The sequence below is a fragment of the Pelodiscus sinensis genome, chromosome 2 (genome assembly GCF_052426305.1).
Source record: "Pelodiscus sinensis isolate ZL-2025 chromosome 2, ASM5242630v1, whole genome shotgun sequence".
In the NCBI taxonomy this organism is placed as follows: Eukaryota; Metazoa; Chordata; order Testudines; family Trionychidae; genus Pelodiscus; species Pelodiscus sinensis.
The window spans coordinates 222,652,548-222,667,931 of NC_143053.1; the positions used below are offsets into that span (position 1 = coordinate 222,652,548).

General features: G+C 39.6%; 1 protein-coding gene and 1 long non-coding RNA gene across 4 annotated transcripts in view; one reads left to right on the top strand and one right to left on the bottom strand.

The window, feature by feature from the left end:
- CACNB2 (calcium voltage-gated channel auxiliary subunit beta 2) overlaps nt 1-15,384 on the top strand; it is a 382,137-nt gene that overhangs the window by 280,738 nt on the left and 86,015 nt on the right. The window lies entirely within an intron of this gene.
- Nucleotides 1-15,384, bottom strand: part of LOC142827355 (uncharacterized) — a 47,337-nt gene that overhangs the window by 16,600 nt on the left and 15,353 nt on the right. The gene's annotated exons all lie outside the window — the stretch shown is intronic.

Genomic DNA, 15,384 nt, shown 5'->3' on the forward strand with positions numbered 1-15,384 from the left:
TGCCTCCTCCGCTGGCACTGCACCTCTCAGCACTGTGGCAAACTTCATCAAGCTACCACCGCTCTTCAGCATTCCCGCAAAAGTATATTACACCAGTGCTGGATCCAGAACCGAGATCCAGATCCCCCTATGATTCTTTATTGTGTCATTGCTCTTACTTTCCTCTATCCCTTCAGGACTCCTCCTCCTCCTCCACCACGATTGCCTGTTCTGTCTCACTACAGTGACTACCAAGATGACCTCAGGTGTATATTTTCGTCTCAACACTCCTCTCCAGCAAGAACCCACATGTCTTACGAAGGACATCGAATGTGGTATTCGCATCCTCCTCGGTGGTATCCAGATTCGTCTTACCACCCTCACCATCTACCCTGCTGGTGTCCATGCCATCACTGGGTACCTGCATGGTACCAGCATCCTCCACACCGGCTCACAGATCTATACCCCCTCTCATCCACACTCTCCATCACCTCCAACAGAAGATCTAGAGTTGGAAGAGGGGCACACTGCAGATGACCCTAATATTCAACAACCTGACATTTCACCAACTGACAAATCTTTTTCTTCACCAGATGAAGCATTTATTCCTGATGATCCCTTGCCCACAGATATCCTGAAACAATTTCAGGACTTATTCAAAAGAGTTGCTACCAGCCAGAAGGTTGTGTTATCAGGAGTGCAAGAAAAACAGAAGAAACTGCCACCTTCCATGAAAGTAAGAATTACGCTTCCTTTAGATGAAACAATTGTGGAAGCAGCAAACAAGGCAAACACCAGCCACAGTTCTCCCCACCACTCCCCACCCACCCAAGTAATAAGAGGGCCAGCAGAAAATATTTTGTCCCCTCAAAGGGCATGGGTTTATTTCTGCACTGTCAGCCCAAATCCTTAGTGGTTGACACTGCAAACCAGAGATCTAAGACCACTCAATATAAATCCAATGTTCAGGACAAGGACCATAAGCGCCTGGACATATTCGGCAGAAAAATGTATTCCTCCTTGATGCTTCAGCTTCATATAGGAAATTATACAGAACTTTTAGCCAATCACGATTTTGACAATTACGCAAAACTAACGGAGCGGATGCAACATCTTTCTGATGGGTCCTCCCATGCATGTGTGGCCCAACCAGATACTACTCATAAAAGTCTCTGATCTGGGGTACCGGGACCAGCCCAACATCAACAGTGGAGCACCCATAGGGACACACATCGCGAAGAACCATCATTACTGCACAAGTTGAGTACCTGTCTTTAAAAAAGAAGAACAAAAAGGACCCAAGGAAGTATAGACTAGTCAGCCATATTTGATATCTGGAAATATAGTAGAATAAATTAAGTCAACCATTTTGTAAGTACTTAGCCTAGAAGACAGCAGCGTATAGTAGCCAGCATGGATTTCTGAAGAACAAGTTATGCCAAATAGCCTAATTTACTTCTTGGATAGGGATCCTAGCCTATTGGATGGGGAGAAGCTGTAGATGTGCTGTATCTTGGTTTTAATAATGCTTCTGACACAATCCCACATGACATTTCTCATAAGCAAACTAGGGAAATGTGGTCTAAATGAAATTACTGTAAGGTATTTGTCTTACTCAAAAGCTGTCACTCTATATCTGACCTATCAGTCCTCATCCTCAAAGAAAACCTGCATAACCACTTTCAAAAAATGAGACAGGAAGCTAAGCTTGTAATTTTACTAGGTTAGTTCAATAAAAGATATTACCTGAATGCTCCTGAATATTACCTGCCCAAAGTATTTCTCTAATACACAGAGAGCAGTTATCAATGGTTATCTTTCAAACGAGGAATATAGGTTAAATTGGGGCCCTCGTGAGTCTGCCCTGGGCTAGTACTAATGAATAAAAAAAATTGTGGATACCATATTTGGAGGGTTTGCAAGCACATTGGAGGACTGGATTAAAATTCAGAGTGACTTTTATAAATATATAGGGTACATCTACACTTGCACCCTAGTTCGAACTAGGAATGCAAATGTAGGAGACCGAAATTGCTAATGAAGCGGGGATTTAAATATCCCGCGTTTCATTAGCATGATCTCACTGGCACGTTACTCTGCTGAACAGCTGTTTCGAAAGTGAAAGTGAGCTCCAGGATGCGTTAGTTCGAACCAAGAGGTTTGGTTCGAACTAATGTTACTCCTCATTTTTTGAGGAGTAAATTTACTCATTTTTTGAGGAGTAACGTTAGTTTGAACCAAGGGGTTTGGTTCGAACTAAAGCATCCCAGCATGCACTTTCACTTTCGAAACAGCTGTTCAGTGGAGTAACGCGCCGGCGAGATCATGCTAATGAAGCGCAGGATATTTAAATTCCCGCTTCATTAGCAATTTCGGTCGCCTTCATTTGCATCCCTAGTTCAAACTACGGTGCAAGAGTAGATGTACCCTTAGAGAATTGGCATGCAATCAACAAGCTGAAATTAAATAATGACAAGTGCAAAGTACTGCACTGAAAAATGAAAAATCAAGTGCACAAGTACACTACAGGAAATGACTGATTAAACATCACTACCGCAGAAAAAGATTTGGGAATTATAGTAGATCATGAGTTAAATATGAGTCAACAATGTGATGCAATTCTGAAAAAGACTAATGTCATTCATGACTGTATTAACTAGAATGCCTTATGTGAGACACAGGAGGTAACTGTTCTGCTCTGTTTAGTCTTAGTGAAGCCTCAGCTAGAGAGAGTCCAGAGGAGATCAACAAAAATGAAAAAATTAAAAAACCTGACATGATGAAAAGAGAAAAAACTGGATATGTTCAGTCTTATTTTAGAAAAGAAGACTGAGTGAGAACCTTGAAATAGTCTTCAAATATGTTAAGAGCTGTTTATAAAGATCAATTGTTTTTGGTGTCCCATGAAGGTAGGACAAAGTTAATCTGTGGAAAAGGAGATCCAGATTAGATATTATGAAAAGCTTTCTAAGTTTTGGGGTAGTTCAGTTACTGGAGTAGGGTACCAAGGCCTGGTCTATGCTAGAGAATTATTTTGAAATAACCACTCTTATTTCAAAATAATAAATTGAGTGTCCACACTACCATTGCTGGGTATTTTGCAATCTGTACTCCTGCTTTCCTTGGGAAATAATGCTTATTTCAAAATAGCGGTAGTGTGGATGCTCTGCTGCTTCTATTTTGAAGTAACTACTCTCCAGTGCTTCCTGAGGCTCAAAGTCGAGGTAGCACATTCACAATAACAGAACCTGCCTCGGACTAATTTTGAGGGTCCTCTGTAGTGGGGTGTCACTATTTTGATTTTGTTATTTTGGGAGTTATTTCAAATTTAGTTATTTCAAAATAATTTCTTAGTATAGACATACCCCAAGAGAGGTTGTGGAATCCCTGTCATCGGAAGTTTTAAATAACAAATGAGAAGAAAACCTGCCAGGGATGGTCTAAATATAGCTACTCTTGCCTCAGAACAAGGAAATGAAGTTCTTTCCAATCCTATATTTCTGTGATTTCATCAACCAGTTCAAATTGTCCCTGTGTTCAAATTATTTTATAACACTATATTTAAATCTTTTGTTAATTTACAGTTTTGGCATCGCTTTCCTTACTCAACATATTGTAGCAACGTGTGTTATGTCATAAATGCATAAATTGCTGTTTGAAATCTCATTGTCCAACTGCTAAATGTTCAGAAAGGACTGGAGCTCTGCTACTTGGAAGGCAGCCAAGGACTTTGTATAATAATTATAGAGCCAGCGAGGAGACATAAAAATGTTAAAACAGCTCTTTTAAATGCTTTAAACATGTATAGTTTTAGAGCTTGATGAAAAATTCTTATCCGTCAGCTCTTAATCCTTTGCTTAGCGCCTACTTGCAAAGGCCTAGACGGCGGGGAAGGGAATGTATACATATAGGTACATATAAATATGTGTATAACCTATGTGTTTGTATTTCATGTACAGATAGCTATATTATGCAAATTCTCTTCTAGTACATGTGCTGTAAGTCTGTGGTGCTGCGCCCATTTCCACCTACAGAGAAATTGGCCCACTGATTGTTAGTGACAAAATCACTAAGGGTACGTCTACACTAGCTCGTTAGTTCAAGGTAGGTAGGGTAATTAGGGCAAGCGGAGTTGCAAATGAAGCCCGGGATTTAAATATCCAGGGCTTCATTTGCATGTTCCCGGGCGCCGCCATTTTTAAATCTCCCGTAGTCTGATCTCCATGCCCGAGGCTACATGCGGCACGGAGTAGGTAGTTCGAATTAAAGATCCTAATTCGAACTACCATTACTCCTCATGAAAGTTTCACCATTGTTTCACCGTTGTTGTTTTCCTTGCTGTTGGAAATACTCTTCAGTTCCTACATCTAGGAAGTGAACCTGAATGATGCTATGGCTGTAATAAAAATGAGGCTTATTAGCTAATGCTTCATCTGTTGAGTGGATGACTAACTGTGTAATTCATATTCTTTAAGAAAACATCATTTCAGTATTTTCACTCTGGAGTCTCATGTTGCTAGCATGAAACCTTCTCTGTCTCATGCTTGGAGCAAGGGATCCAAGAGTGAGACACACACATGAGACAAAATGCAGCAGGTTTTACAGGTAATTTTTACCTTATGGAAAAGTAGCTATTTAAAAAAAATGAGAGAATTGAATGTTTAACCTAGGGGAAAGAACCAGTTGCATGTGGCATAGGTTAAGAAGAATTTGTGTCCGGTATTTTTGTTGAAACCATCTGGCAACCCTAAGGTCAAGAGGAGAGTGGCTAAAGAGCTGACTTTTAGTAAGTTTTATGTTCACGCCCCTCCCCCAGTTCTTGATCTTGTGACCTCACTGGTTCCTGCTTGAGTCAGACAACCCTCGGGGCTACTCAAACTTAATTGTGATTCTCCAGAGGACTTTCAGACAGCCAGGCTCACCAGGACATAGGAACCATTGACCTCATCCCAGCTATCCTATAATGGATCTGGGAGAACATTAGCATAGGAGCCATTATTATGGTTTTAGACCTTCTGGGCAGTGGTATACCTGGAACTCCTCTGGAGTCTGGTTCTGCGAACCTTCCAGCTTCCTTGCTGAGCCAGGGATAAGCAAAGCAGTGAGAGTAATGACTAGGCTTAGTACCAAGAAAGCAGTGGGCACTTCCCAACAAGTCTTAAAGTTTGATTGGCATGTAGTTGTAGCTGTGTCAACCCCAAGATATTAGAGCAAGAAGGTAGGTGAGGTAATAGCTTTATTAGACCAACTTCAGTTGATGAGAGAAACAAGCACAAACTTTCAGATGAGCCCATAATCTTAAATTCATAACTTTGCTAGACATTAAAAATCTTGGACTGATTAGAGACACTCTGACTACGTCTAGACTGGCATGATTTTCCGCAAATGCGGAAAAGAGTGTCTAGATTGGCATGGACGCTTTTCCACAAAAGCACTTTTTGCGGAAAAGCGTCCGTGCCAATCTAGATGCGGTTTTGCGCAAGAAAGCCCCAATCGCCATTTTCGTGATCGGGGCTTTTTTGCATAAAACAGTTTTCAGCTGTCTACACTGGCCCTTTTGTGCAAAAGCATTTCCGGAAAAGGGCTTTTTCCTGAACTGGAGCAGCATAGCATTTCTGCAAGAACACTAACAATTTTACAGTAGATCGTCAGTATTCTTGTGGAAATTCAAGCGGCCAGTGTAGACAGCTGGCAAGTTTTTCCGCAAAAGCCTATGGCTATGTCTACACTGGCACCCTTTTCCAGAAATGCTTAAAATGGAACAGTTTTCCGTTATAAGTATTTCTGGGAAAAGTGCGTCTACATTGGCTGGATGCTTTTCCGGAAAAGCACTTTTTCCGGAAAAGTGTCCGTGCCAATGTAGACGCGCTTTTCCTCAAAAAAGCCCCGATCATCATTTTCGCGATCTGGGCTTTTTTGCGGAAAACACTACTGTGCTGTCTACACTGGCCCTTTTCTGGAACAGTTTTCAGGAAAAGGACTTTTGCCCGAACGGGAGCAACATAGTTTTTCCGGAAAAACACTGACAATTTTACAGTAGATCGTCAGTGCTTTTCCGGAAATTCAAGGGGCCAGTGTAGACAGCTGGCAAGTTATTCCGGAAAAGTGGCTGATTTTCCGGAATAAGTGGCCAGTGTAGACACGGCATATATGTATGGCTTATTACAACAATCTTTAAGCCACTATGAACCTCCCAGCTGCTCCACCCTGCCCTCTACCCCACCACTTTTTTCTTCCTTATGACTGGAGGAGTATTAACAGGCCACTTCACCTTGAATGTTTTCTTGAAATATGTCTTAACTATTTATGCTAAACAGTTTGTTCCATCTTCTCTTTAACTGTGGCACTCTGAGTAAGTCTCCATTAGCACTTGTGCCAGTAAAACTTTTGTCCATCATAGGGTAAGGAAAAAAGTGATAGTAACAAACATACAGATTAATGCTCCATTTCCACCTTTACTTCTGCATTGCTGCTGCTGTTAGCAGCACGGTCTCAGATCTGGGTGGCTCTAAACTCAGCGCTTCCAGCAGTAGCAGAAGTAAGGGTGGCAATAGAGTGCTAAGTTGGCTGTGAAAAGTGGTATTTATATGTTTGTTAATATCACTTTACACTGCCTCCCAGCTCTAAAGGCAATTCTGAGTCCAGCATCTGCTGGCAAGTGCTGCCTTCAGAGCTGTGCAGTCAGAAAGCCTACCTGGCACCAAGCTGTGAAACAGTGTGGTGGCCAGCATCAGCACAGCATTGCAAAAATGAGGGTGGCAATGCCATGCTTATTTCTATGTAATGTTTGACCTTTGCACTTGGAGGGGTAGCCAGGGGTAGGATAAGTGAAATTTGGGGGTCAAATTTATATCACCCCAGCCACTGAAGAGCACTGCCCTATCTGTGTGTCTGACTTAAATTATAAAGTACTTTATTTTACAATCTTAGTATTCTCATTGGTCTGCAGTTTAATGAAGCTCTACAACTGAATAACATGCTCTCTGATATTGCGTAAGTCCTACCTTTGTAGTCTCAAGATAACAAACTCCCATGCACAATATTATAATCCCTGGAGTTTATATACATAACATCTATATCTAGAGATATATCTCTATTGAAATATCTAAAAATATATCTAGCACTATATCAATAGATATATTTGAGTCTGCAATCTTAATGTTATATATATATATATGTAGTGTGTGTGTGTGTGTGTGTGTGTGTGTGTGTGTTTAGGAACAATGATCGCTGTATTATGCATTTACAATAGTTTTTGAAATAAATACACTACATTGTGACAGAAAAGATATACATTATGTATATAAATAATACATGAAATAGCAATTGCTATGAAATACATGTACTTGTAACTCACACATAATAACCTCAGGGAGTTGAGACCTCCAGTTTGAGTACCCCTAGGTTAAGACAAGTGAAGACAGGCTTGGAGGTGGGAAATTTGGGACTCAGGTGGAGGGGGGAGGAAGAGGAGACTAAGACTGGCTGAGCAAGGAAACTGGATATACGGGTGGAGACTGGAAGTGAGTTGGCAAGGAAAATGGGACTGAGTCAGGAGCCAGAGTGAACAATGGATGGACAGGGACAAGTTGGCAAGGATGGAGGCGTCAAGGTTGTGGAGAACAAGCAGAAGAACTCTCCTTAAAGAACTCTCCATTCTGGAATCTGGAGTGGAAACAAAGGTTTCTGAATCTCATGATTCCTCTGATGTCAGCAAATATCTTTGAAAACCGTTGGAAAAATGTGTTATCTCTTAAAATAAAAACAAAACATGGCTAATTGGATGGTATTCTCATGTATGTCTATACTTCATTCCTCTCTTGAGAGAAGAATGCAAATTCAGACACCTGAAATTGCAAATGAAGTGGGGATTAAAATATCCCCCGCTTCATTTTCATAATTGCGTTATGGCACTATTCTGCAATAGCACTATTTCTAGAGAGAAAACGGAGTTATTTTGAGATAAAACCATTCCCTCAAAATAACCTTTACACCTCATTTTTGAGGAGTAAGGGTTATTTCAAAGGAAGGGTTTTATCTCAAAATAACTCAATTTTCTCTCTAGAAATAGCTCTATTGCGGAATAGCGTCATAACATGATTATGCAAATGAAGTGGGGGATATTTTAATCCCCACTTCATTTGCAATTTTGGGTGTCTGCATTTGCATTCCTCTAGAAAGAAAGGAATGAAGTGTAGACATACCCTTATTCTGCCAACTGAATGAGGTAGTAATCCTGTAGAAAAAAATGTATATGATCATGTAAATAAAGACTGTATCCTAATTCATATGCAAAAGGGAGCAAATTAAGGTTACATAGAAAATCTTAATATTGGTATTTCCTAACTTTTGAATATCTGACTTTGCAACTTCATCGTTCGTTTAATTGTGTCTGTCTGTCTGTGTGTAATCATATATGCTGTGTCTGTAATACTGAGTGAGGGACCATGTCTTGATTCATTTTTTGGAAGTACCTCACTTACCAGAAACGAATACATTAATGATTATTAATAGTATTCTATAGTTACTACTGAGGTTGTAGGATGTCTCATTTGAGCTTGTATAATGTAATCAGTTAAAAACTGGTAGACACATTGTTCCTTATTTAGAATTTAGTGTTCTCTCAAATGAACTACCATTTTCTGGCCACATTTATGGATCAGAAGATGATTTAATACTTGCCTTTTGAAATACAAATATATACACACATAACATCTACAAAGTGGTAGAGTGATCTAGCAGTAAAATGTAAAACTTTAACCAAGTAAAGGTTTTGCCTTTCTGAACTCAGCCATTGTGCTATTTCATCACTATTTGTTAAAGAATGGTAATGTATTACATATTAGAAAAATATTAAAAAATAGTCAGAACATGAGCTTCTGACTCTAGCAGCTGTCTACACCAGGTGGGGTTAATTGCTGAAAATATAGTGGAAAAAGTATTTAAAATATGGAGTCACATATAAACCCAGTAGGCATCAGAGGGCATGTCTACACAGGAGCATTCTTTTGGAATAACTGATATTATTCCCAAATAACAAAGAGCATTTCTACACTGCAAGCCATTATTTCAAAATAATGGTGAGCTGGAGGACTTCTTACTCCAACTCCTATAACCCTCATTTTACAAGGAGTAAGGGAAGTTGAAGGAAGAATGTTCTTCCTTCGACCTCCTGCTGTGTGTGTGTGTAGACAGCTCCAAAAAGCTGAATTAAGCTATTTCAACTTCAACAACAAAATTGACGTAGCTGAAGTTGTGTAGCTTAATTCGACTTTTGCCCTGCTGTGTAGATGTGCCCATACTGAAACTAAGAAACATCCAAATAACACTAATCTGTAGCATTTTTTATGAAATGTTCGTAATCTTATCTCCATTTATAAGCACAGAAAAACTTCTGCCCTCTTGTTTTATTTAAATAATTGTTTCCCTGAACTATGTTTGTGGTTTGAATTAATGTTCTTTCTGCATTTTTCTCTCCCCATGAAATATCTAAAAATATATAGTTATAAATCTTTTTTTGTCTGAATCTCCTTTTTATGAAAAAAAAGTTAGCATTTCACTGGTTCATATCTCATAAGCATAAATTGTCCTCACTTGCGACATTGAAATGTCAATTTGAAATCCCAACAGATTATTTTTATTACAGATGACAACTTTCATCTGCTGGGTTGGTAGGTTTTGTTTTGGTTTGTTTTGGCTTGGTTTGGTTTTTTTTTGTTTGTTTTTGTTTTGTTTTTTTACTGCTAGAATAAGCATACTTTCAGAAAGCACAAACAGGCTTTAAAAGGAGTCTTTTATTCTTCAGATTCGCTGTTTCAAATAGTTTCTCTTAATTTCCCAACTGATTGATGTGGAAAGACCCACTTTCTTGCATACTTATTTAAAAAAAATCCTGCTGCAGATGAGTATTGACTGATGGCATTGCATTCTAATAAAAACCAGACCCTGCTCGTATGAGAATGCTTTGTGTGCGTCACTAAAGCTATTTCAATCTTTGCTGCCTCCTGAGCTGAATGTAAACCAACACTGGTGACTGTATTTTCACATTGTGGTATGCAGTGTTGTTGTAGCTGTGTTGGTTTCAGAATATCATAGAGATAAGGTGGATGAAATATATCTTTTTATTGAATGAACTTCTATTGGTGAAAGACAAATTTTAAAGCTTACATGGAACTTTTCAGATGTTGGAAAGGTACTCAGAAGGTCCCAGCTAACTACAAGATAGAACAGATAAGAAGTTAACTTGTTGCAAGAGAGGGTCTTTATTATTATATACTAAAAGAAATACCCAGCATCGCCTGGGGAAAATATAATAAAAGGTGTGATGAATGAACTATGTCAATGACATTAACATAGCATATTTTATTGGAAATACTTTTCTCTTATATATTACTTTAAGAAATTAACATAGCTAGTGATGTGCTTACAAAACAACAAATCCCATAGGGTATCTTTTCTCAATGCCCACAAATCAGGAAGGCTCATCTTCCCTAAAAGAGTCTATGCAAACCAATGCCTACAGCCTCCTTGCCAGAAGCCCTGAGAAATGGAGGGGATGTCTCCCGGGCTCTGCAGCAGCAGCAAATCACTGCTCCCCAAGTAGCCACTCCCAGAGTGCCTTCAGTGCACGCTTCATGAGGCAATCTGAATGGACTTCCTAGCAGCAGCTGGACCGGTTGCATTGATCAGACAAAGCGAAAGACCTTCAGAGTACATCTAGACTACAGGGTTTTGTTGACGGAAGTTTTGTCGACAGATACTGTCGACAAAACTTCTGTCGACATAGAGCGTCTAGACACATTGGCTACGTCTACACTGGCCCCTTTTCCGGAAGGGGCATGTAAATTTCAGCAGTCGTCGTAGGGAAATCCGCGGGGGATTTAAATATCCCCCGCGGCATTTAAATAAAAATGTGCGCCGCTTTTTTCCGGCTTTTAAAAAAGCCGGAAAAGAGCGTCTAGACTGGCCCCGATCCTCCGGAAAAAGTGCCCTTTTCCGGAGGCTCTTATTCAAAGTAAGAATAAGAGCCTCCGGAAAAGGGCACTTTTTCCGGAGGATCGGGGCCAGTCTAGACGCTCTTTTCCGGCTTTTTTAAAAGCCGGAAAAAAGCGGCGGACATTTTTATTTAAATGCCGCGGGGGATATTTAAATCCCCCGCGGATTTCCCTACAACGACTGCTGAAATTTACATGCCCCTTCCGGAAAAGGGGCCAGTGTAGACGTAGCCATTCAGTTCTGTCGACAAAGCAAGCTGCTTTGTCGACAAAACCCTGTAGTCTAGATGCAACCCTACAGGCAATAACACCTTCTGTCGACAGAAGGTGTTATGCCTTGTAAAATGAGGTTTACCAGCGTCGACAAAACTGCTGAGTTCTGTCAACGTTATGTCAACAAAACTGCTGAGTTCTGTCGACGTTATGTCGACAGAACTCAGCGGTAGTGTAGACGCAGGTATAGTTTTGTCGACAAAAGTCCACTTTCACTTGCCTCCATAGCTCAGAGAGGAGTTGAAAGATTTATTAAAGTATTAGCAAACATGCCTTATTGGGATAGATTCAAAGAGTTTGATCTGCTAAGCTTAACAGAGAGCAAGTTCAGGGGTAACTTGATTAGTCTGGAAGGGTACGTCTACACTGCATCCCTAGTTCGAACTAGGGATGCAAATGGAGACAACTGAAGTAGTTAATGAAGCGGGGATTTAAATATCCCGCGCTCCATTAACATGATCTCGCCGGCGCGCTAGTTCGAATCACAGCTGATTCGAACCAGGAAGTGCGCGCCGGGACGCGTTAGTTCGGACTAAAGCCCTTAGTCCGAACTAATGTTACTCCTCATTTTTTGAGGAGTAACATTAGTTCGGACTAAGGGCTTTAGTCCGAACTAACGCGTCCCGGCGCGCACTTCCTGGTTCGAATCAGCTGTGATTCGAACTAGCGCGCCGGCGAGATCATGTTAATGGAGCTCGGGATATTTAAATCCCCGCTTCATTAACTACTTCGGTTGTCTCCATTTGCATCCCTAGTTCGAACTAGGGATGCAGTGTAGACGTACCCTAACTAACTACATGGGGAATAGATATTTAATAAAGGGTTCTTGAATCTAGTAGAGCAAGGAATAGCTTGATCCAATGGTTGGAAGCTGAAACAAGACATGTTCAGACTGGAAATAAGGTCTGCATTATTAAGAGTGAGGGAAAATTAATTATTGCCAAAAGTCCTGGTGGCTTCTCCATTACTGACAATTTTTAAATCAAGATAAGGTGCCACAGGACTCCTCGTCGCTTTTAAATCAAGATAGGAATTGTTTCTAAAAAAAATGTTGTAAGCATTATTATAAAGTTCTATATCCTATATTACACAAAGTAATCCGATTAGATCATCACAGTGGTCCCTTAAGTAATTTTTTTCCCCCACAAACACCACTGGCATGGTAATTGCTTACCCATTTTGTACACAGATCTTTCTTTAAAAATCTGTCTTTTAGTGTTTCCTCCTGTGATTATTTTTTTTGTTTTTGTTTGCACATACACATTCTAGAGATAAGGAGATGCCTTGTCAAATGTCAGCATTTCTCTTAGAAAGATAAAATGTAAAACTATTTAACATCTGGTAGCATCTGTCCTGAACTATGGATTAACTGAGTGCTAAACTGTCGTCACATTTTCAAAGAGATTTAGAAAATGAACAGAAAGTACTTAACTTCTTTGACCCTGTCTAATTTTAGAATTGTAGACTACAGTCTGAAATGTTAGATTGTGTATTTAAATTATACATGGATTAAAAGAAAGAGTGAAAGACAGTTACTTGGCATGATATTTTGACATACTGTTTTTACCTTACTGAGTTAAAAATGCATAAAAATGGGATATACTGTACTTTACTCAGTATCATGAATTTCAAAAAGAAACAATGTTGAATATAGGCCACTGCTATAAGAGGCAAAGGGAGTCAATGCCTTCCCTGGGTCTTAGTGCTCAACCTCTGCTCTCTTCCTTTCCTTTCTGACTGTTCCTTCAGGCTCCCCATACATAGCAGGCTGTTGCAGTCTGGAAAGTCTCCCCCCACAATGGATCTCGTAATTTAAAAGTGAAAAGCCTTCCATCTTGCCAGACAATGTTCCTTTATAATCTTTTCCATCCATGTGCGGAATTCATTTTTATGTGCACCAAGCCATGTGTGAATTTGTACCACAAATAGAAACAAAAAAAATCTAGCTGTGGGTAACCCATCAATCCAATGGGCTGATTATCCCATCAGAGGGTCTCTTACCCTACTTTCCTAATGAAGGAGCCAGCTCCAGGCCTGGGGCAGTCTGTGTTGGCCACTCTCAGGGTGGGGAAAGGGAGAGAGAGGGACTCAAGTCCCTCCCCCCAACCTTGCACTCCCCAGGCAAATACTGTATTCCCTCGTCCACTCAAAAGCCCACCTCACCTCCCTACCTTTAGCAGATCCCTTATGCTGCCTTCCTAAAGCTGGAGCCAGGTCCAACATAACCGGTCAGTCAGTGCCTGAGTGGGCAGAGGGGAATTGAGCCACCGCTCTGTGTTCTAGAGGCTGATGCATCTCTCCTCAGTGGCCACAAAAGCTTCAGTGTACAGCTTCCAGGGTACACTGTATTCACATAACATGAAACCTGTGAAAGACCCAGTAAGTGGTAACAAAGCCAACTAACAGACACGTGACCGTAGACTGTCAGTTTCTGAATTGACAGACAAAAATAATTGTGAGTTACTGTAATAAGTCTACAGGACCGTAGTTTAAAATTTGCTTTAAATATTTCATTAGTTTGTTGCTAAAGATTATAAAATTACATCTCTAAAAAATCCTTGCATGAACTTTTAGATGTACAATCTGAATATTCAGCTTTAGCCTTAAATGCTTCAATCTTCACACACAGGATTTTTAAATTAAATTATTCAAAAGACCATCCTATCTAAAATATACATTTCAATATTAATTATTGTAGTACACAATCTTGCTTCCAAAGTTTTACTGTCCTTTCTGGCCATCCCCGCTATAAAAATCTTTCTCCTTTCATCCCTCTGCTGAAGAAAGACTTTAAAGGGACAACATCCCTTTCGTTCAAAGAGCTAGACAAATGAGTTTCCTTCCTTTACTTCTGACTATTTGATTAACTAGTTTTAAGAGAACCCTCCAACAAAATCAGTACCCTAGTAAGATATAAAATCCTTTCTTATGCCTAAAATCTTTGGCAATATATTTTTAACATAAACATATGGTGAAATTTCATAAATATGTCCATTGTTATGGAGATCATACAAAATAAATTAGTGTTCGCTTTTTCTAAAAGCAATGACATTTATTATGAAAGCACTATTTATCTGTGACTGATTAATTTTAAATAATGTCTTTACTACATATTTAAAGCACTGAAACAATCTGGAATGATTACTTTATGAAGGCCTAAGAATACTTTTAGAAATCAGCTTAGTAACACTGATTAAGGAAAATGTAAAATAAAAAAGCTGCATCATGTATTCTATAATATTTAATGTTATATTCAACAGGACAACTGACTTGCCCTCCCTACAAAGTTTTTGCAAATAAATCTCTGACAAACTTCAGGATATATCAAAAAACGCTGTGACTGAATTTTTTTAATTCCCAAGTTCAGTGCTTTTAATTAGGTACCTTGTGTATGTCCACTCTGGAAAATCTGCAGTGGGAAACATGCTTCATTTTCTTTAAAAAGTGAAAAGTTTTTTTATCATTTGCTACATTTGGTTTCAAGGATTTGTTTGGAAGGGGTGAGCAGAAAGGGGGAGGAGAAAAAAGGAGGGAGTGGGCAGGAGATGAGACCTGAATGGAGTGGGGGCAAGACTTAAGAGGAGCAGAGGTGGCGTATGGGTGGATCCACAGTCTGAGGAGCTTACCTCCCCAAGCAGTACCCATCACCCATGCAGGACTCTTCACCCACTGCATGGCTCTGTTATTTTTTCAAAGGTAAAATTCAGGAACTTATGTTTTATCTATAAGAAGAAATCAGTGTTTAACCTTCATAAATGAATGAGTGGATTTTGATTACATATTCAGTTAAATGCATTTCTGCAGTCAGATTTTGCTTTATTTCCTACTCAAAGTTCCACAGCTACTGTCTTGCTGGGGAAGTAAACTGAGGAGAATTTTTAGCTGCTGTATTTATCTCCTTTGGAATTATTTGTCATTTTCTCCTGTTCATGAAAAATGAGATGTTGCTCTTTAATAATAAATCTTTAGAGCATTGCTAAGAAGTGTGTCCAGGGAAGTAACTTGTTGCAGATTCCTATTGGTGAGTCAGTGTAGAGTACTCTTTCACTACTGCAATATGAATAGGCCCCCACCAAATTCACATTCCATTTTGGTCTGTTTGACAGTCATAGGATTTTAAAAATAGCAAATGTCATTG